Source organism: Triticum aestivum, chromosome 7B, assembly GCF_018294505.1.
Source record: "Triticum aestivum cultivar Chinese Spring chromosome 7B, IWGSC CS RefSeq v2.1, whole genome shotgun sequence".
NCBI classification, from domain to species: domain Eukaryota; kingdom Viridiplantae; phylum Streptophyta; class Magnoliopsida; order Poales; family Poaceae; genus Triticum; species Triticum aestivum.
In genome coordinates, this window is record NC_057813.1 from 399941130 (window position 1) to 399961993 (window position 20864).

Consider the following 20864-nt stretch of genomic DNA (forward strand, 5'->3'; position numbering starts at 1 on the left):
CTCTTCCTGTTATGATGTAGTGCTGATATGGAGGAAGTAGAGACCTCCTGAGATTCTCCCTTAGAGGTAGGAGTGGCGTGGTAAGCTATGACTGATAGGACATGATTTTACAAATATTGTCCTTGTTTTGTGTGATGATCTCCCAGACTTTAGAGCTGATGAATTTTTTGGCCAATCGAATTTACCAGGGGAAAGTAGGGTAACAGATAAAAAATTGATCTAGTCTACTCGTACCTGGATAACTTTCTTGTTGTTTTCCTTTGGTGCAAAATGCTGGTCCCAGATCAATGCACCTATGACAGCAGCATTGTTATTACTTGGTTTGATCATCCTAGGTGCTCCTCCGTAGAAATATCTGGATTCCTATTACTTGGGTTGACAGAATTGTCTTGCTCTGCACCTATGACAACAGCATTGTTATGATGTTACATCTTTGTGAGAAACATTATGTTGATCTTATGATGTTACCTATGTATTTACTGTCGAGAATACTTGAGAGTGGCGTTTTGGAGCTCGGCCTCCATGGAGGATGATGATTTTGAAAAATTCAAAATTCAAACTTCTCAATTTAAGAAAATCTGAAAAAATTGTACAAGTATACTAGAATGTGATGTGTATGCGTGTAAAATTTCAGGATGAGATACCTTGAAATGTGTGTTGTGCCAAAAAAAATCTTGGACTTTGAGGATGAATAGTGCGTGTACTAAAAAGTCTCATTTTTTTGTAGTACTTATTTTAACATATTTTATCCTGAAAATTTGCACACTTGTACATTATGTCTCTAAGTACATGTGTATTTTAAAAAATATAAATAAAGCATACAAATATGAGTTTTGAACATTTCAAATTCGGCCTCCATCAGCATTTTTGAGAATATTTATTCGCATATGCTCTGCTCCTGCCATACCACCCAGCTAAGCTAGGTGTGGTCAAAACTCCGAAAAGAGGTCATGGTCGCCGACGATGGCGGTCAAGAGCATGTGTGGCCAGCATGATTAGCCCTCGCTGGAAAGTGTAGCTTAACTTGCCCTAATAAACAAGTGATGTACTCTAGCTGATTAAAGTGAACTTCCTTCCGTGCATGGTGGAAACAGTAGCTTAGCTTGCTCTCATAAACAAGCGAGTAAACAAGCCGATTAGGACAAAGGAGAGGAGCATGCAGTGACAGTGCCCTGGTCTTAAGGGGCGGGCATGTGATGATTGAGCTGGGCAGCAGATTAGCAAGGGGACAAAGCGGGAGCGTGCATGGAAAGGCACGCGTGCCAGCCAGCCACACAGACAAACGCGAGGCAGTGCATGCATGCATGCATGCGAATCAGCGGCTCATGCGTGCACGTGATTACGGGCAGATGGCTTTTGATTAAGCCGCACTCTCTGCGCTAATTGTGGTACTAGGACAGACACGGAGAAGCAATTAGAGCCTGAAGATTCTCCACATGTCTGGATGCTTTTATTTGGTGCCATCCCACTCAATCGATGCTACTACTACTCCTAATCAGCCTGAGCCGCGAGAAAAAAAAACTCTAAATTCTACTCCTACAATTACACGGTCTGCTGGCGCCACTTGTTCTCAAAATTGTTGTCACCAGTTGCAAGTCCTCTCTCCCCAGCACCGTCTCGAATGCGAGAATTCCACGGACAACTGTCCAGGGTTATTGAGCGAGGAAGAAAGTGCATGCATGTGTTGCCGAGCAGAAGGCGCATGAACCTCGAAGTTGTACATATTTTGCTTCTTGATCCTTGGACCCTGAAGCTTGGGGAATGCGTGAGGCAAACAGGCTGGCCCAACTTATATGTACTGTGGCAGTAGTTTTTTAAAAACTAATCCAGCTGCTGTATGGGCTGGTTACAGCGACTACTGCTGATTTTACAGCGCAGAAAGCATCAAGGATCCAACAGGCAGTGGCGGAGGCAGCAACCCAGAGACAGAGTTAATCCAGAGGTAGTAGTAAAAAAAGGTGGACGACGGCCCGCGCTTTGGGTTTCACACTCGCTTCGCGCCGGCAGCTAGCTAGCTGGAGCAAACCGATCGAGGCATGCTTCTTCAGAGTTTAGACGACGCGCGTGATGCATGCACGTTTCAAAGTTTTTGCCTTTTGTTTCCTCCCACGGTCTCATCGAGACCAACTTCACCTCGAAAAAGGGCAGAATTTGTCTCCGGAATGGAACGTTTGAACACGCAGAGTGTCTTTGGTTCGACATCTTAGATATTAACAAAAATTATGAAGCCTCTTGTTAGCAAATAAACTAGCTCGTATATAGTCTAAAAACAAATAGTACACGTGTTATTAGACTTTCTATTGTTTTTCTCACCTAACCCTAGGCTGCTACGACAAATTCTTCCCTCCAGGCTTCACCGGCAAGACCATGGATTTGCCTCCCTTCTGCCTGCCACTCCGGCAGCTGGTGACGGGGAGGGGAATCCCGGTGCCTTCGCCGGTTAGTAGTTCCAGTTAAGTCATTTTAGTCCTCGCGGGTGCGGCACTCGGGAGGATAACAATGCTTCTTCTTCGAGTTTGTTTTTCGGGCTCCAATCCTACCGGAGTTCATCTGTCTGGATATAGTTGACAAAACTCCGTCATAGATTCCTGTCGTCTCCTCGGGGTGGTGAAGTTAGGTTTTCTCGTCATGTGGCGAGATTTGGTGTCAGCTGCTTTGGATCTATGTAAGGGTTCAACGGCGATGATTGCGGCTCCAGGGTGCTGGTCCTTAGTGGCACGTGCACATAGACTTCCTGACTGTCATCAACAAGGTCAAGCCGGCTACGGTAAGGAACATCGAAATTGGCTGCATGGTGGTCATTTGGTGGTCTCAGAATCTCGATGTAATTTTTATTATGTTTGAGATGCTTTGTACTTCCGTTGAACTTTTATAATAGATCTGATCTTTCATAAATAAATAAAATAAACTAGCGTGATGATACGTCTTCAATGTATCTATAATTTTTTATTGTTTCATGTTGTTATATTATCACTCTTGGATGTTTTACAATCATTTTATAGCAACTTTATATCATTTCTTGGGACTAACCTATTGACATAGTGCCTAGTGCCAGTTGCTGTTTTTTGTTTGTTTTTTACTTCGCAGAATATCAATACCAAACGGAGTTCAAATGCAGCGGAACTTTTTAAAGATTTTTTTTGGACCAGAAGACACAACACTACTAGGGAAAACCTTATACACAGAATCTTAGCGGCAGCGCGCTGCTACTTTTTTAGCAGTAGCGTGGTTTGTCGGAACCACACTGCTACTAAAGTCGACCGACAGTTCCCGCCAACCTAGATTTAGCAGTAGTGTGGTCTATATAAGCGCGCTGTTGATAAATTAATAGCAATAGCGCGCTTTTTCCTATACGCGCTACTACTAATTGTCGGGTTTTTTTAAACTGGCCACATGGCGGGACCCACTTAGTAGTAGCGCGTGTGTCATAAGCGCGCTGCTGCTACTCTTATAACAGTAGCGCGGTTTATAACCAGCGCTACTGCTAAGCCGCAGCACATGCCACCTTTTCCCCTCCCCCTCCCCCTTCCCCATCCTCTCTTCCTCACTTTCCCCTACCTCCCACCTCCTCTCTCCCTCATTTTGCTTCTTCCTCACTACTTCTCCCCCCATTACTCTCTTTCTTCTACCTACCTTTCTCTCTCTTTATTGCTCCTAGCTAACTTACACCACCTCCATTAATGCATCTCCTTTCTCCTTTTCCTCTCCCTCCACTAGATAGTCATCTCCTTCCCCAACTAGCTTGGTAGATCTACCCATTTAATGAAGTGAGCTATGTACCTCCCTAACTAGATCTAGCCATCTCAAGAAGTAAGCTTTGTCCACTTTTGATCATTCCCTAGGTGTGTGGTGACACCGATGGACATCATCGTGCTCGATCTCGAGATAGGTGATTAAAAAATTTGTGCTTTTGCAAGAATGGAAATATGTGTATGTGTGCGATATGACATAATCGTGTGATATGATGGAAATTATGTGTGTGGCTTGAGTTGCCATCAAATTGTTCTTGAGTTGCATATATTTTGCCGAAATGTCGTTTTATTCCGTTTCGGCAAATTTCGGGCAAACTCTATATGTCCTATTTTTAGGGAAGGTCATGCCGAATTTTTGTATGACTTTGATGCATGCACACATTTTTATAATCAAATTGTTTATTATTACCGTGCATGCATTCATGATGGTCAGTGGAACGATGGTGGACAGGTGGTTGCGGTCGGCGGTGCAGGACATGAAATAAAATAACCTGACAGAGGTTTCATGTCCGTGTCGAAGATGCAAAGGAAAAGTTTGGCTCAACCCCTGTGACGATGGTCGTGTCGAAGCGCACCTGCTCATGACTGGTTTCATGGATGGCTACACTCAATGGATAATTGAAGATGAGGATGATGATGTTGAGGACGCCGACGGGGCAGTCAATGACGACACGGGGCAAGACGAAGAGATGATCGACAATGATGGCGGGCAAGAGGCCGGACATGGCGGCGGAGAAGGGGCCGAACATGGCGGCGGAGAAGGGGCCGGACATGGCGGCGAAGAAAACGTGGACTCCACGCCGCAGAGTTCGTCGGTACTAAGTTCAATCATGCGGGACCCACATGTTCAAGCACTGCTTTGCAAGGAGACGAGTACTGAGAGAGCTACTTCTGGAGAGGAGGCTAAGCTACAACAACTGGTGGTAGACTCGAGCACTCCATTGTATGATGGTTGCAATCCCGAGGTGACCCGCTTGAGTTTCACGCTCCAACTCCTGAAGACAAAGGCTAAAAACAAATGGACCAACACTAGCCTCGATGAGCATCTCAAGTACCTAAAGGATGTACTTCCAACAGGGAATCTATGTCCTACTAGTGTGGATGAGGCCAAGAATATTGTGTGCCCTCTTGATCTGCTGCATGTTAGATACCATGCATGCATCAATGATTGCATAATTTATCGGAAGGAGCACGCGGAAAAAACAAGCTGTGTGGTGTGCAATGCTTCTCGATACAAGAAGGCCAGGAAGAAATCTCCCCAGAAAGTTGTATGGTACTTACCTATCACTCCCCGTCTCCAGCCGTATTTCGTAGATCCCAAGGAAGCAAAGCTCATGCGCTGGCATGCAGAGAGGAAGAAGCCCGACGATGGAGATGATCCGAAGCTGAGACACGTCAAGGATGGAAGCTAGTGGAGAGCGTTGAACGTCTTCTATCGGTATTTCGAATCTGATGCAAGGAACATTGTGCTCGGTGCGTGTACCGATGGCATGAATCCATTTGGCAACCAGAATAGCAACCATAACACATGGCCCGTGTTTGTATGGATGTACAACCTCCCCCCTTGTTATGCATGAAGTCGAAGTACATTCACATGAGCATGCTGATTCAAGGGCCGAAACAACCGGGAAATAATATTAATCTGTATTTGGGGCTACTTCAAGAGGAGTTAGACACGTATGGAAAACACCGGCCAAGACATGGGACGCCAGCAAAGGCGAGTGTTTCTACATGAGAGCCGCAATGATCATGACGGTGCACGACTATCTCGATTATGGATATGTCGCAGGCTAGGTGTGCCATGGATATTGCGGATGCACGCGGTGCATGGATGATACAACGTCTCAGTAGCTAACGTCAAGGAAAGAGGGCGGGTCTGGGAAAATCATGTACATGGGGCATCGAAGATGGCTCGAGAAGGACGACCCATGGAGAAACCGTGGAGATCTATTCAATGGTCACGCTAAGCATCGAGGACCTCCATGTAAGCGGAGGGCGTCGAAATCGATAAGCTGTTGAAAAACTGGGAACAGTGCCCCGCACCGGGGAAGACGATGAAAAAGGCACCGGAGCCGCTGCTGAAGTTATGGAAGACGAGGTCTGCGTTCTAGGACTTGGAGTACTGGCACAAAATCAACACACCTAATTGCCTTGATCAAATGCATATCTGTAAGAATGTCCTTGAGAGATTGCTCGCGACATTGTTGAACATGCCAAATAAGACCAAGGATGGGCCGAATGCAAGAAAAGACTTGCAAGATTTGGAAATCAGAGAAGATCTGCACATGCCGCCCCGTAAAAAGTCAGACGAGATAGAGACGGATACAGAGGCGTGGGAGAAGAAGGGCAAAAAAGTAAAGGAAGAGGATTATTGCCCCCCTTCTTGCTTCATCTTAAGTCAGGCTGAGATCGATCAATTCTTTAAGTGCCTTACCAGAGTCAAAGTTAGTTCCGGTTACTGTGGAAAGATAATTAGATATCTAGACACGAACAAGAAGAGGTTCAGTGGGATGAAGTCCCATGACAGTCATGTGATGATGACGCAAATACTACCTGTTGCCCTTAGAGGGATAATGGACAAGCACATCTATCGGAGTAATGGGCCATGGGTAGCCTCACCCGAGTCCCTGAACTTGTCAAGACTTTGGGCCGGCTTCGCCCCACAGTGTCCCAAGCTGAAGCTCTGCCCTCCGGGGGCCGGCTGGCTCAACGGCCGGCCACCGGAGGACGGTCAACCACCAGCAGACGGCACCAGGAGAGGCCGGCTCTAGTCAGCCGGCCTCTAGAGAGGACGGCATCGTGCAGGTGGCCACGTGGCGCCCTTAGAGTCTGTGCCCCCATCAAGAGGACGGAATAGGGCGTGGCTACAGTGAAGCCCCTCGCCCCCGAATCTTGGGCTTGGCGTGGCCACAGTGCCCCATATAAGCGGAGATCTCCGCACGACGTGGCACTGTTACCACCTCCCCTCGACGTCACTCCGGACCGGCGGAGCCCTGTTCCCCATGACGACCCGTCGGTACAGCCCACAGGCTGCGGGCCCTACTGGGTAGTGACACCTCGGAAGACGGCGGATGCGGAACCAGTCGGACCTGGCGAAGGCCGGCCTCCAGCAGGCGGCCGTCCCTTCCCTCGAAGCAAGTGCACCATTAACCTGATGAGACCAGGTGTGGCTACAGTGATCTCCCGCCAGGCGACAGGACTGTAGCCACACTGAGCTGACCAAGCCCGCGTCATTAAACAACACGGCTAAAGTAAGCAGCCACCAACCAGACCCGCCAGCGGCGGAAGCGGCCCGTCGACACCATACCAGACCAGTCGGCGGGCCCCAGTAGTCGGCGGAGAAGCCGGAGGCCGGAGACACTGACAGTCGGGCCCAGCACCCGGCCAGATTACCATTGTACCCCTGGGGGGTAGGCCTATATAAACCCCCCAAGGCACCCATGCAAAGGGTTCCCACTCCATTAGAACTAGCCACTCCCCTAGAGTGGGAGAGAGCTAGCCTTGCCTTCTCATACCTCTAGCATACAGCTCAAGGAGCACCTTTGTATCACTTGTGCCTTAGTGATCATGCGGTCCGCCCCCATAGAGTAGGACTAGGGGTGTTATCTCCTAGGAGAGCCCCGAACCTGGGTAAAGTACGTCGGCGTTCGTGTCTACGCCTCATCCCGCTTCCAGGCACCGGCGACATTCTACTCGCTCCCACCATGATAAGCCATCCATTGGCATATGTCGCACCCAACCCCCGACATTTGGCGCCCACCGTGGGGCAAGGTGCACCATCTCCCGGAGACCTGCTCTGGACGGGAACCTTGTTCCTTCCTGGCGAGCGAAGCCAACCCAGCACGCCCGATGGCGTCAGCCTCGACGCGCTGCACGGCACGGAGATCGCCTGTGTGGCGAGCTGCCTCGCCAACCTTGTTGGCGAGGTTCACTTCTCCGATGAGCCGGCCTCCGACGCGGGCACCGGCTGCCCCGGGAGCTGCCTAGTCAGCCTCCTCGACCAGCTTCACGTCACCAGTGAGCCTGCTGTGGACCTGGAGTCTGTTGGCTCCACCGACCCGATGATCGTCGAGTCCGACACGGCGTCACTTGACGCATTCCCCACCAACATGGTGATCTACGATGAGCCGCCTCGTCATGAGCACAGCGGCGGGAGCACCGTCACGGAGGTGCTCGTCATCAACAGTGGCGAGCACTCGGCCGGAGACGCTCGAGACCCACTCGATGCGGCTCTGCGAGACCTGACGGCGCCCATCCCAGAAGACGCATACGTTGAGACGCTGGAAGCACGCCGCGTCCAGCTCCTCAAGAGCGCTAGCCGACTGGCCAGCGTGCGACGCCTCTCGGACACCTACCAGCGCGAGATGGACCGGGCCATTGGTGGCATGCCAGCTCCTGAGGGGCCTAGCCGCATCGGCTCGATCCGGCAGCGTGGCGCGACCATCGCCAGCATGTTCAGGGCAGAGCGCCCCATCTACTCCATACCGGCAGAGAACATCCGCGCCGCCCAGGCGGTGACGGATGAGCTGGACAAGTACGACGGCGACGAGCGTCGCCACATGACGGAGCAAGTCCAGCAGCTCCTAGACGCGGCCGCCATGCAGCACGAAGCCGGCTGCCGCGCTGAAGTGCCCGCCCTGCGGAATGATGAACTGCCCCTTCGCCAGGACCACGGCGCGACATCCTGGACGCCGAGTGGTGGCGCCCGTGGAAGATGAGGCAACGAGCCGGCTACCAGCCGCAGCCAGACTCGCCTTTCCATCGAGCGTGACGAAGACGGCCGCCCTCGAGCAGTGGAGTGGCGAGGCGACCCTCCTCCTCCTCCGCCTCATGGAGCACGGCGTCCCACTCCGCCGCCTGTCACGCACCCGGCACTCGGCGACTGCCTTGGCCGCCGAGAGGGAGTCGGAGAGAATGACGCCCGCCATCGGATCGACCACCTCAACCGATCCCTGGCACTAAAAGAAGAAGATGCACTGGGCCCGCCCTGTTTTGGCCCACGGATCCGAGATGAAGCTGGAGGACTGGCTGGTCGACTACTCCACAGCCGTCAGCATAGTGAACGGCAACAAGCGCGTTGCCATGAAGTACGTCCCGCTCATGCTTCAAGGCACAACCCAGACATGGCTTAATAGCCTGAAGCCCCGCAGCATCAACAGCTGGGTTGATTTCACCGAGGCCTTCATCTGCAACTTCACCAGCACGTACAAGCAGCCTCCCAAGCCCCGACAGCTCTCCTTGCGTGAAGGCCCCAGCGAATCGACTCGCGACTATCTGACGCACTGGGCCGAGTTGCGCAACTCCCGCGAAGGCGTGCACGAGGTGCAGGCAATCGAGTACTTCACCGCCGGGTGCCAAGAGGGCACCCTCCTCAAGCACCGACTTCTCTATGATGAGCCTGCGACTCTCGACGAACTATTGATCATCGCCGACAAGCACGCCACGGCTGACTCCTCCATGAAGGCGGAAATCCTAGTTGATGCGTCCGGCAAGGTGGCACCTCTGGCTCCTCGGACTCCGGCTGGTGATACCAGTCGGTGACAGCACCCAAGCGACAACAAGCGGAAGGCCACTCAGCCGGCTTCCACCAGCCGACAGGTAGCGACAGTCGAGGACCAGCAGCCGGAGGGGCAGCCAGCGCCCAAGCGCCAGAAGGGCGGCAAGCCCAATTGGTTGCCCATCTTCTCTTATGAGCAGACCCTAGATGCACCTTGCAAATTCCATAGCGGCGCAAAGCCGTCCAACCACACCACTCGGAAGTGTCATTGGCTCACCAGAATCACCAAGGGAGATGGACTCCTGCCTCCTCCGCCTGCCGGACTGCCGCCTCCTCAGCCCCAGCAGCCGGCGGCCCGGCCAGTCGGCGCCATACAAGATGAGTATCCAGAGGAACACGGAGCACATGTTGTGTTCACCAGCGTGGCCGATGATAGACGTAGCAGACGACTGCAACAGCAACAAGTGCAAGCAGTGGCCTCAAGTACTCCAGAATTCATGCATTGGTCTGAAAAGCCCATCAGTTGGAGCCGGGCTGATCACCCGGAGGTGATGCCATCCCCTGGTTCATATGCCCTGGTCCTAGATGCTACCTTTGCAACGGAGAGGCAGGTAGCTCGTTTCTCCAGAGTCTTGATAGATGGCGGCAACAACATCAATATCATGTACCATGACACAATGGAGAAGTTGGGAATCAAGCAGAAGCAGCTCCTTCCCAGTCGGACTGTATTCCATGGCATAGTCCCTGGACTTTCCTGCTCACCAATTGGCAAGACCCAAATTGATGTTCTCTTCGGAGACAAGAATCATTTCTGCCGCGAGCCAGTTTGGTTTGAAGTGGTGGACCTCGAAAGCCCCTACCATGCACTGCTTGGCTGACCTGCTCTGGCCAAGTTCATGGTAGTCCCCCACTATGCTTACATCAAGATGAAGATGCCGAGTACCAAGGGGATCCTGACTGTAGTCGGAGACTACAAGAAGTCGACTGCCTGCGCCGCAGATAGCAGCCGGCTAGCCGAGTCCCTCGTGATTGCAACTGAGAAGCGGCTCCTTGATCGGGTGGTGGCGATGGCAGGCAAGAAGCCGGAAATGTCACCAATCCCCAAGGAGTCGGAGGTGGAGGGCTCGTTCAAGCCGGCAAAGGAAACAAAGAAGATACCCTTGGACCCGGAGCACCCGGAGAGGCACTCTGTCGTAGGTGCAAACCTTGACAACAAATAGGAAAGCGAGCTCGTCGATTTCCTCCGTGAGAATCGAGACATCTTTGCATGGTCTCCCAAAGACATGCCGGGTGTTCCGACGGATTTCGCCGAGCACAAGTTACATGTACGACCTGACGCCAAGCCGGTCAGGTAGAAGATCTCAAGGAAACCTTTGAGAACCTGCGCCGATTCCAGATCAAGCTCAACCCGGAGAAATGTGTCTTTGGAGTACCAGCCGGCCAGCTTCTCGGCTTGCTAGTCTCAGAGCGCGGCATAGAGTGCAACCCTGTGAAGATCAAGACCATTGAGAGGATGGAGGTGCCCACCCGACTGCTGGACGTGCAGAAATTCACTGGCTGCCTGGCATCAATTAGCCGTTTCATCAGTCGGCTGGGCGAGAAGGCTCTTCCCCTGTACTAGGTCATGAAGAAGACCACTTTTTTTGAGTGGAACGATAAGGCGGACGAAGCTTTTCTCCAACTCAATAAGATGTTGACAACCCCGCCTATCTTGGCGGCTCCGACTGAGAAGGAGCCCATGCTCCTCTACATCGCTGCCACCAGTCGGGTTGTCAGCACGGTCATAGTGGTAGAGCGCAAGGAGGAGGGCAAAGCATTGTCGGTCCAGAGACCGGTATATTACTTGAGCGAAGTATTGTCCGCCTCCAAGCAAAACTACCCACATTATCAGAAGATGTGCTATGGTGTGAACTTTGCCGCCAAGAAGCTGAAGCCTTACTTTCAAGAGCACCCAATAACTGTCGTCTGCACGGCTCCGCTTGCTGAGATCATTAGAAGCCGAGATGCTTCTGGCCGAGTGGCCAAGTGCGCTATTGATCTAGCCCCTTATACCATCTACTACCAGCCTCGCACCGCCATCAAGTCACAAGTGCTGGCCAACTTCCTCGTCGACTGGGCCGAGACCCAGTACTTACCGCCAGCACCAGACTCCACCCATTGGCGGATGCATTTTGATGGTTCCAAAATGCGCACCGGTCTAGGAGCCAGCGTCGTCCTCACCTCCCTCAAAGGCGACAAGCTCAGATATGTGCTGCAAGTCCATTTTGCCGCCTCCAACAACGTAGCAGAGTACGAGGCACTCATACACGGACTCCGGCTTGCCAAGGAACTCGGCATTCGCCGGATCCTGTGCTATGGTGACTCCGACTTGATGGTCCAACAGTCGTCAGGCGACTGGGACGCCAAGGACGCGAATATGGCAAGCTACCGCTTCCTCGTGCAGCAACTCAGTGGATACTTTGACGGGTGCGAGTTCCTCCATGTGCCAAGAAATGATAACGAGCAAGCAGATGCCTTGGCACGGATCGGCTCCATCCGACATGCGATACCAGCCGGCATCGCCTTACAGCGCCTCCTCAAGCCGTCTGTCAAGCCATCACCAGAGTCCGACTCCATCTTCGTGCCGGCCCCTCCTGAAGCACTCGGATCCGACTTGAGGATACTAGAAGTCGGCGCGGGGACTTCGGTAGGCGGCCCGGGGACTGCAGCCGTCGCACCCGGCCCGGGGACTCCAGAGCCTGGCTCGGGGGCTGTAGCAGTCAGCCCAGAGACTTCTTCAAGACAGCAGGCGGCTGTTAACTCCAACCCACCGCCTCCCGGCCCAACCGCCCTTGTACAAATTGTTATCGTGGCAGTCGGAGAGATAGCAACACCTTCATGGGCTCAACCCATCCTCAACTTCCTGGTGAACAAAGAGCTGCCGACCAACGAGATCCTGGCCCGACAAGTGCAATGGTGGGCAGCAGCATACACCATAGTCAACAAAGAACTGGTTCGGTGCAGTGTCATCGGTGTGTACCAGCGCTGCATGGAGCCGGACCAGGGTCAAGCAATCCTCAGAGATATTCACCAAGGCGAATGTGGTCACCACACAGCCTCAAGATCACTTGTTGCCAAAGCTTTCCGCCATGGTTTTTTCTGGCCGACTGCTTTAGAAGAAGCCAAAGAGTTGGTTCAGAAGTGCAAAGGGTGTCAGAAATTCTGCTCCAAGCCACACTTGCCAGCTTCTGCACTCAAGACCATCCCCATTGTTTGGCCCTTTGCTGTTTGGGGTTTGGATATGGTGGGGCCATTCAAGACGGCCCGTGTCGGCATGACTCATCTGCTTGTCGCTGTGGACAAGTTCACCAAGTGGATAGAAGCAAAGCCAATCAAGAAGCTGAATGGGCCGACTGTCGTGACTTTCATCGCCGACATCACCACTCAGTATGACATACCACACAGCATCATCACCGACAATGGCACAAACTTTGCCAAAGGAGCCTCGGCTCGTTTCTACGCGATGCAGGGCATCCGGCTGGACTTAGCGTTCGTTGCCCATCTACAGTCAAATGGTCAAGTCGAGCGAGCAAACGGCCTCATTTCGTCCGGCATCAAGCCACGACTGGTCGAGCCTCTAGAGCGTTCGGCCGGCTACTGGCTCGATGAGCTGCCGACCGTCCTCTAGAGCCTACGCACAACTCCAAACAAGTCGACCGGCTTCACACCCTTCTTCCTCGTCTACGGTGCTGAAGCCGTCATCCCGACGGACATAGAGTTCGACTCCCCGTGAGTCACCATGTACACCGAGGCGGATGCCAAGGAGGCACGAGAAGATGGCGTCGAACTACTGGAGGAGGGCCGACTGTTGGCACTCAGCCGGTCCACCATCTACCAGCAGAGTCTGCGCCGATACTACAACCGCAAGGTGAAACCAAGATCCTTCCAAGAGGGAGACCTTGTGCTCCGGCTGATCCAGCGAACAGCCGGCCAGCACAAGCTCTCGGCACCTTGGGAAGGCCCTTTCATCATCAGCAAGGTGCCGGGCAACGATTCCTACTATCTGATCGACGCTCAGAAGCCCAGAGCATGCAAGAGAGACGACTCAGGCAAGGAGACGGAGAGGCCATGGAACGCAAACCTCCTCCGAAGATTTTACAGTTGAAAGCAGTATATACCACACTACCTTTTGTATTATGTACAAAGACTCCGGGTTCCTCGAGAAGAACTCGGGGACTACCCTCCCTTTATCTATATGATAAATGTTATGCCTATGAGTGTATAGTGTTTTATTATTTCCGCCTGGCACCGGGTTCGACCAGTCGGCTCGGAGGCTTGCCGCCTCCTACTATATGTCACTTCCTGCAGCCGGACAAGTAGTGTGTTGGCACCAGAAACTTCCCTTGCCAGAAGCCGCAGCTCGTAGAGCGACTGAATGGCGGGCAGGGGTTGCAAAATAGTGCCCACATGAAAAATGGCTAAGGAAAAAACGCATATAGTTGAGGTCGGCACCGCACCTGTTCAGCCGGCTGCCAAGCAGCCGGCCTTCCGGCTTCGGCTCCCCTTGCCAACACTCCAAACGGCTAAGTACTTGCCCTCCCGCAAAAAGCTAAGTACTCAAACCAGCCGCAGTCCGTAGAGCGGCTGCTTGGCTGGCAAGAGGATAGCCAAGGGAGGGCGGCAAAGGAAAAAAGCAAGGAGTATAAAGCAAGAAAAATTAGAAGCCGGCAAAGCAAATCATAAATTGCGATAAGATATTTACATAGATAAAGGCCTATCGACCGGCACTCAACAAAGTTTGATATACACCCCACAGGTGGAATCGCGCAAATTTAATCAAGTTGTCCAGACTAGCAAGCAGGAAAAGAAAAGGATAAAACATCCTAAGGAGCAGCAGAAGACTCCGGCTGGACGTTGGGGTCGGCAGTGCCGGTTGGTGCAGCAGGCTGCTCCGGCTGGATGTTGGGGTCGGCAGTGCCGGTTGGTGCAGCAGGCGGCTCCGGCTGGACGTTGGAGTCGGCAGTGCCGGTTGGTGCAGCAGGCGGCTCCGGCTGGGCGGTGGAGTCGGCAGTACCAGTCGGGACGGCGGAAGGCTGGATGGCAGAGTCGGCGGCGTCCGTCGGAGGAACGGGCGGCTGGTCGGTCTCCGCCTGGCTGCCTCCAGCAGCAGTCGGCGCTTTGGAGCGCAGATCGTTGCTTGAGGCCCGGTCAGGTTGGGGCTGACCATCCGCTCCAACCTCCGGCACGTCGTCTTCGCTCTCCTCCTCCTCCTCCTCCTCCACTTCATTGCTGGAGTCGATGACTTCAGCCGAATCCTCACTGTCCTCCGGGTTCAGCCCGAGCCACTCTAGTGGCGCTTCGGCGCCTTCCTCGACTACCTCCGGGATGAAGACGCTAGTGTCGGTGAATTCAACGATCGCTGCCGCCCTGTTGATAAGCTCGGCTTCCACCACTGCCAGCTCCTCCCGCGCCTCCAGCCGAAACGTGGTCAACTGGGCTAGATCTAGCCCAGGGTACCATGCCTTGATGAACTCAAGGGCTCGGCGCGCTCCTGCCCGGGCTGCAGAGCCCTTCCAGGCCTCCAGGCGGCCGGCCGCTACCTCCAGTTAGTCGGCAGTCTGACTTGGGGTGCGTGAAGCCTCCACGCCTGGCCAGAGGGCGGAAATTGCCTGGGCCCCACGCACTGAAGACGGTGCAACATTTGATGGGCGGGCTGAAGACGGGCCTGGATGCTGAGGATTTGCTCGTTAAGGGTCTTAGGGGCATCAGCGGCAATTTGCACGCCTTCCACCCTCTGCTCCTTGCGCTGGGCCTCGATGATCTGGTTCACGGCAACAGAGTGGCCCGGGAAGAAGTCTTCTCAGACAGAAGGCAAGAAAGGCCAAAGTCAGAAGCTAGCAGTCGGCCTAGATAAGAGCCGGCAGCTCAAAACAAGAAACAAAGAAAGTGAAGCTTACCATCGACCAAGTTCTTGATGCTGCTGAAGTAGGCCGTCATCTGCGCCTCCTTGTCGGCCCAGGCGGAACGTTCGATCTCGAACTCGGCAAGGAGGTCGGTCTCCTTCACCTTCGCCTCCCTCTAAGCACTCTTGAGGGCCTCCGCCTGCTCCGCGAGCTGAGCGACCAGCCGGTCACGCTCCTCGGCCAGCTTGCTGCACTCCATCTCCTTGCCGCGCAGGGCGGTGTTGGCTTCGCCCAACTGCTGCTGCAAGGCGGCATTGGCCTCTGTAAAAAGAAAGAAGAAAGAATATCAGTCAAATAACCAAGAGGGATGCAGTTGCTTGGGAAGATTCGGCCCGACTACTCAACAGTCGGCCCGAACCTCGGGGACTACAGCCTGCGGGTGTGCCAGTGCGCCCCCACGAAGAAAGGAAATCGAAGCTTACTTCGGCTCTCGGACAAGTGGGCGGTCTGCGTCTCCAACTCCTGGACCCTAGAGTTGAAGGTGACCGCGCGAAGATTGTGGTAGTCCTGCGAAAGGGATGTCAGATAAAGTCAGCATTTGGCACCCGCAAGTTAAAGTTTCGGACCGCCTGCTCAGCAGTCGGCCCGAAACTTGGGGACTACACCCAGTGGGTGCGCTTGCGTGCCCCCACGAAGAAAGCAAGAAGATTAAAATAAAGAGAAGCAAAGGAAACTTACACGGATGGCTGCCCGCGACTCTAGGAACGCCTCGTTGCATCGCTTGGGCTAGGGCGCCTGGGCTAGGGCGCCCGTCCCACCTCCGCGTACCCAGCCAGCGGGCGCGACACTGGTCGCTTCGGTGTCGGGGATCAACGAGCTCGCGGTACCGGCCTCCAGCGGCCACGGTGCCGAGGCCGCCTTCGCGAGAAGACGACGCGCGGGTGTGCGGACCTCAGGAGTCAGGTCCGTCACCACCTTGTTCCCGGCTGGTGGCACCGGCGGAGTGGCCGGCTGCTCGTCCTACATTCCGCCGGTTGGGGGTGGCGGCGGCAGGATGACGTCCGGCATGGCCATGTTGCCGCCCTCCCTCTCCATGACCGGCTGCTCGTCGCCGGCTCCCCCAGTCGTCGCCTCAAACTCCGGCGGAGGTGGTGCGGTGTTCAGAGGTGTCACAAGCAGCGGCTCCTGGCGGCGTGCGGCCTCTTCGAGCCGCTCCTTCTCCGCGGCTTCGGCCTCTGCCTGCGCCAGCTTCCTCGCCGCGGATGTGGCAGGCTTGTCCGCCTCCGCCTTCGCCAGACGGTCGACCTCTTCCTCACGCGCCTCCCACATGTTCCGCTCCCTCGCCTCCCAGAGGTCGGCGGCCAGGTCGATTCACCGGCTGGTGGAGGAGGTCTCCGCCGACCTGATGATCGAGGCGGCGGCCGACTTCTCGAGGGTGAGCGGGGCCCTGAGATGGGAAGAAAAGACAAAAAGTTTTTAGGCCAGATTGACAAAGAGGTGGAAACATGAGAAGGATACTTACACTGACACCATGACTGGGCCACCCTGGCCGCGGCTTCTTTCCGCCTAGTCACCACGGCCGGGTTCTTGGGCTTCTTCGGTGCGCTGCCAAACAGGGCAGTGCCTTGCTTCCGCTTGCGCTTGCCGCCTCGGGCGGGCGGCCCTGTAGAGGGGCCTGTGCTGGTGTTGGCAGTACTCCGGGCGGGGCGCGGCTCATCTTCGTCATTGTCAGGCCAGGTCTCCACGCTGCCGCCCTCCTCGGAGCCGCCCGCTCCATCGCCGCTGCCTGCTGCGTCGTCCGCCAAGGCGGCCGCCCCCAAGTCGGGGTCGTCCACATCACTCACTGCCTGTTCGGCAGGTAGTCACCACCCGGCCCCATGATGGTGGTCGTCGCCTTGGACATATAAATCAGCTCTCCAAAAGGGAGTCGCATCACGACAAGAACAAGACTGTAAGACAGAACTGAAAGAAGAAATCAAGGGACTTACGGCAGGCGGCGGGTCGTCGCAGGAATACGGCCGCTTCCCAAACCGCCAGTCTCCCTCCGACACCTTGAGGTCGGAGATCTCGTTCACCATCCTCGCGACCTCAGCAGTCGGCATCTCCCTCATGCACAACCTCCTTGGGTCGCGGTGCCCGCTCATCCGACAGATCAGATGATGACGGCCCTGGAGCGGGAGGACCCGGCGCTCGACGAAGGCGATGAGGAGGTCGGAGGCCACGAGGCCCTCCGACTCCTAGAGCACCCGGAGTCGGCCGATGGCGGCTGCCGCGTCCGCCGACACCGGCTTTGGCTTGTAGCCCCACTTGGGCCAAAGCCCGGTATCTAGGGCCGGCCTTGTAGGCCGGCAGGTTGATGAAGTCGACAGCGGGTTCGACATTCTCAACATAGAAATAAGACTGCTGCCACAGTTTTACCGACTGTGAGAGCTTGATGACGGGGAAGGCATTCCTTTTCGCCGGCCGGCGCACGACGATGAATCCGCCGCACTCGGCCGTCGTGTCCTTGGCGGAGGTGCCCAGCTTCCCATAGAAGAATGCTCCCCACAGCTCGAGTGTGCGGAGGATGCCGATATATCCCTCGCACGCCGTGACAAATGCGGAGAGCAGGGTCACGGTGTTGGGCGTCAGATGATGTGGTTGGAGATGGTTGAAGTCGAGGAACGAGCAGAGGAAGCTACTCACCGGAAAGCCGAAGCCACGGAGGAAGTGCGAGCGGAAGACGACCCGCTCGTTCTCCTTCGGCGCCGGTGAAATCTCCTCCGCCGGCGGCACCCGCGCCTTGACGAACGCCGCGTTGGGCATCCGGCGTGTGTCTCGGAGGAAGGAGATGTGGTCTTCAATCACCGTCGAGCCGTCCCAGTCGCCGCCCTTCTCGCGCACCATGGCCTCAGGCGGGGCTGCGAAGGGAGGAGGAGCGCGGCGGCGGCGAACGGCAACAGCACCACGGCAAGCACGAAGCGGCGACAGCAGCAATGGCGGAGAGAGCCGAAGGGAGGAAGAGAGTGTGGGAGGGGGAGCGCGTGCTCCACCGCACCCCTCCCTCCCCCTACTTATAGCCCTCGGGCTACGAAGACGAGGGGACGGGGCGTGGGATCGTGGGATTAACTGCGCCCACGACCCCACCACCCCCCGATTACTGCACAAACTTACTGCGCCTTGAACGCTCATGGGAATCGCAACTGCCCACCTCGGCACAGCGGATCCACCCGCATGCCGAGGCCCGGTAGTGGCAGGCCCAGCCCACTGTCACGTCCCATCAAGAGCGTGGGGTGGCAGGCTGGCCGGGCTGGCACACGCCGCATGGCGTGCCTGTGGTGGGCGGCGGCCCTGGAAAGCTTAGCAAGCACTCCACCTGTTTTCCTGCCTTGAAGTCCAACATCGGCCAACGATCCCGCCTTGTCAAAGCCGACTCCAGCAGTCGGCACACCGCAAGGCGGATCGAACATTCTCCCGGAGCTCGGTGAGGGGGGAGGCCGCTGAGACTTCACGGCCCCTCGACCGCAATGCCTCACCGGCTTCGGGGACTACTGTCGGAGTAATGGGCCACGGGTAGCCTCACCCGAGTCCCTGAACTTGTCAAGACTTTGGGTCGGCTTCGCCCCACAGTGTCCCAAGCTAAAGCTCTGCCCTCTGGGGGCCGGCTGACTCAACGGCCGGCCACCGGAGGACGGGAAACCACCAGCAGACGGCACTAGGAGCGGCCGGCTCCAGTCAGCCGGCCTCTAGAGAGGACGTCATCGTGGAGGCGGCTACTTGGCACCCTTAGAGTCTGTGCCCCCATCAAGAGGACGAAATAGGGCGTGGCTACAGTGAAGCCTCTCGCCCCTGAATCTCGGCCTTGGCGTGGCCACAGTGCCCCGTACAGGCAGAGATCTCCGCAGACGTGGCACTGTTGCCACCTCCCCCGACGTCACTCCGGACCGGCGGAGCCCTGTTCCCCACGACGACCTGTCGGTACGGCCCACAGGTTGCGGGCCCTACTGGGCAGTGACACCTCGGAAGACGGCGGATGTGGAACCAGCCGGACCTGGGGAAGGCCGGCCTCCAGCAGGTGGCCGTCCCTTCCCTCGAAGCAAGTGCGCCATTAACCCGATGAGACCGGGTGTGGCTACAGTGATGTCCCGCCAGGCGGCAGGACTGTAGCCACACTGAGCTGACCAAGCCCGCGTCATTAAACAACACGACTACAGTAAGCAACCACCAACTAGACCCGCCAGCGGCGGAAGCGGCATGTCGGCTCTGTACCAGACTAGTCGGCGGGGTCCACTAGTCGGCGGGCCCCAGTAGTCGGCGGGGAAGCCGGAGGCCGGAGACACTGATAGCCGGGCCCAGCACCCTGCCAGATTACCATTGTACCCCTAGGGGGTAGGCCTATATAAACCCTCCCAGGGCACCCATGCAAAGGGTTCCCACTCCATTAGAACTAGCCACTCCCCTAGAGCAGGAGAGAGCTAGCCTTGCCTTCTCCTACCTCTAGCATACAACTCAAGGAGCACCTTTGTATCACTTGTGCCTTAGTGATCATGCGGAGACCCCATAGAGCAGGACTAGGGACTCCTAGGAGAGCCCTGAACCTGGGTAAAGTACGCCGACGTTCATGTCTACGCCTCATCCCGCTTCCAGGCACCGACGACATTCTACTCGCTCCCACCATGATAAGCCATCCATTGGCATATGTCGCACCCAACCCCTGACAACGTCCATGACACACTTATTGGTCTCTGCAACTTTTTCGACGTCATCTCTCGAAAGTCGATCAATGTGAAGCAGCTCCGAAGGCTATAGGAAGAGATTGTTGTGATACTAAATGAGATTGAGATGTACTTCCCGCCCGCGTTCTTTGACGTCATGGTGCATCTGTGTGTCCATATTGTGGACGACATAATAGACCTGGGGCCGTCATTCCTGCACAACATGATGCCGTTTGAGAGGATGAATGGGATCATCAAAGGATTCGTTCGTAACATTTCCCGTCCGGATGGAAGCATCGTCCAGGGCTATCTGACACAAGAGTGCATCTCTTTTTGCGAGAATTTTCTATATGGCACGGACCAGCCGCCCGGTGTTGCTGTTGGTTTGCCCGTTAACAAGCACGATGGGAGGCTCGAAGGAGAAGGTCACTCCAACGGTCGCAGGGAACTGCACGTGGCATACTCAGATCAATGCAGCAACTTTGACAGAGTAAACTTGGTAGTGCTACAACACCTAGACGAGGTAGATCCTTTCGTGGCACTGCACAAAGAAATTATCGCAAAGAAGTATCATGACTGCGGGGTATGCGGGATGGACGCCGAAGTTACTAGAGAGAACAACTCCACTTTCCTGCATTGGTTCAAAGAGCATATTATTGCTAATCCCCCGGAAGAGGGCTCTAAGGACAGATTGCTCATATACACCTTAGCACATGGCCCCTTGCCCAACCTCGTCACCTATCAGGCATACGATATCAAGGGATACACGTTCTACACGGAGGCCAAAGATATGAACTGTGATGATCAGAACTCAGGGGTGACGATGGAGTGCATGACCGGCAACGACAACGACGCAACTAAGAGATTTTACGGAAGGGTCAAGGAGATCTGGGATCTTGACTACTCTGGACTGCACAACGCGATGATGTTCCGTGTTAGATGGGCTAAGAATGTTAAAAGAGAAAAACGGTTTTTCACTACCATGACTATACCCGACGCCTAGAGCGCTACCATGAACGCTATCGCTAAAAATGAGCCA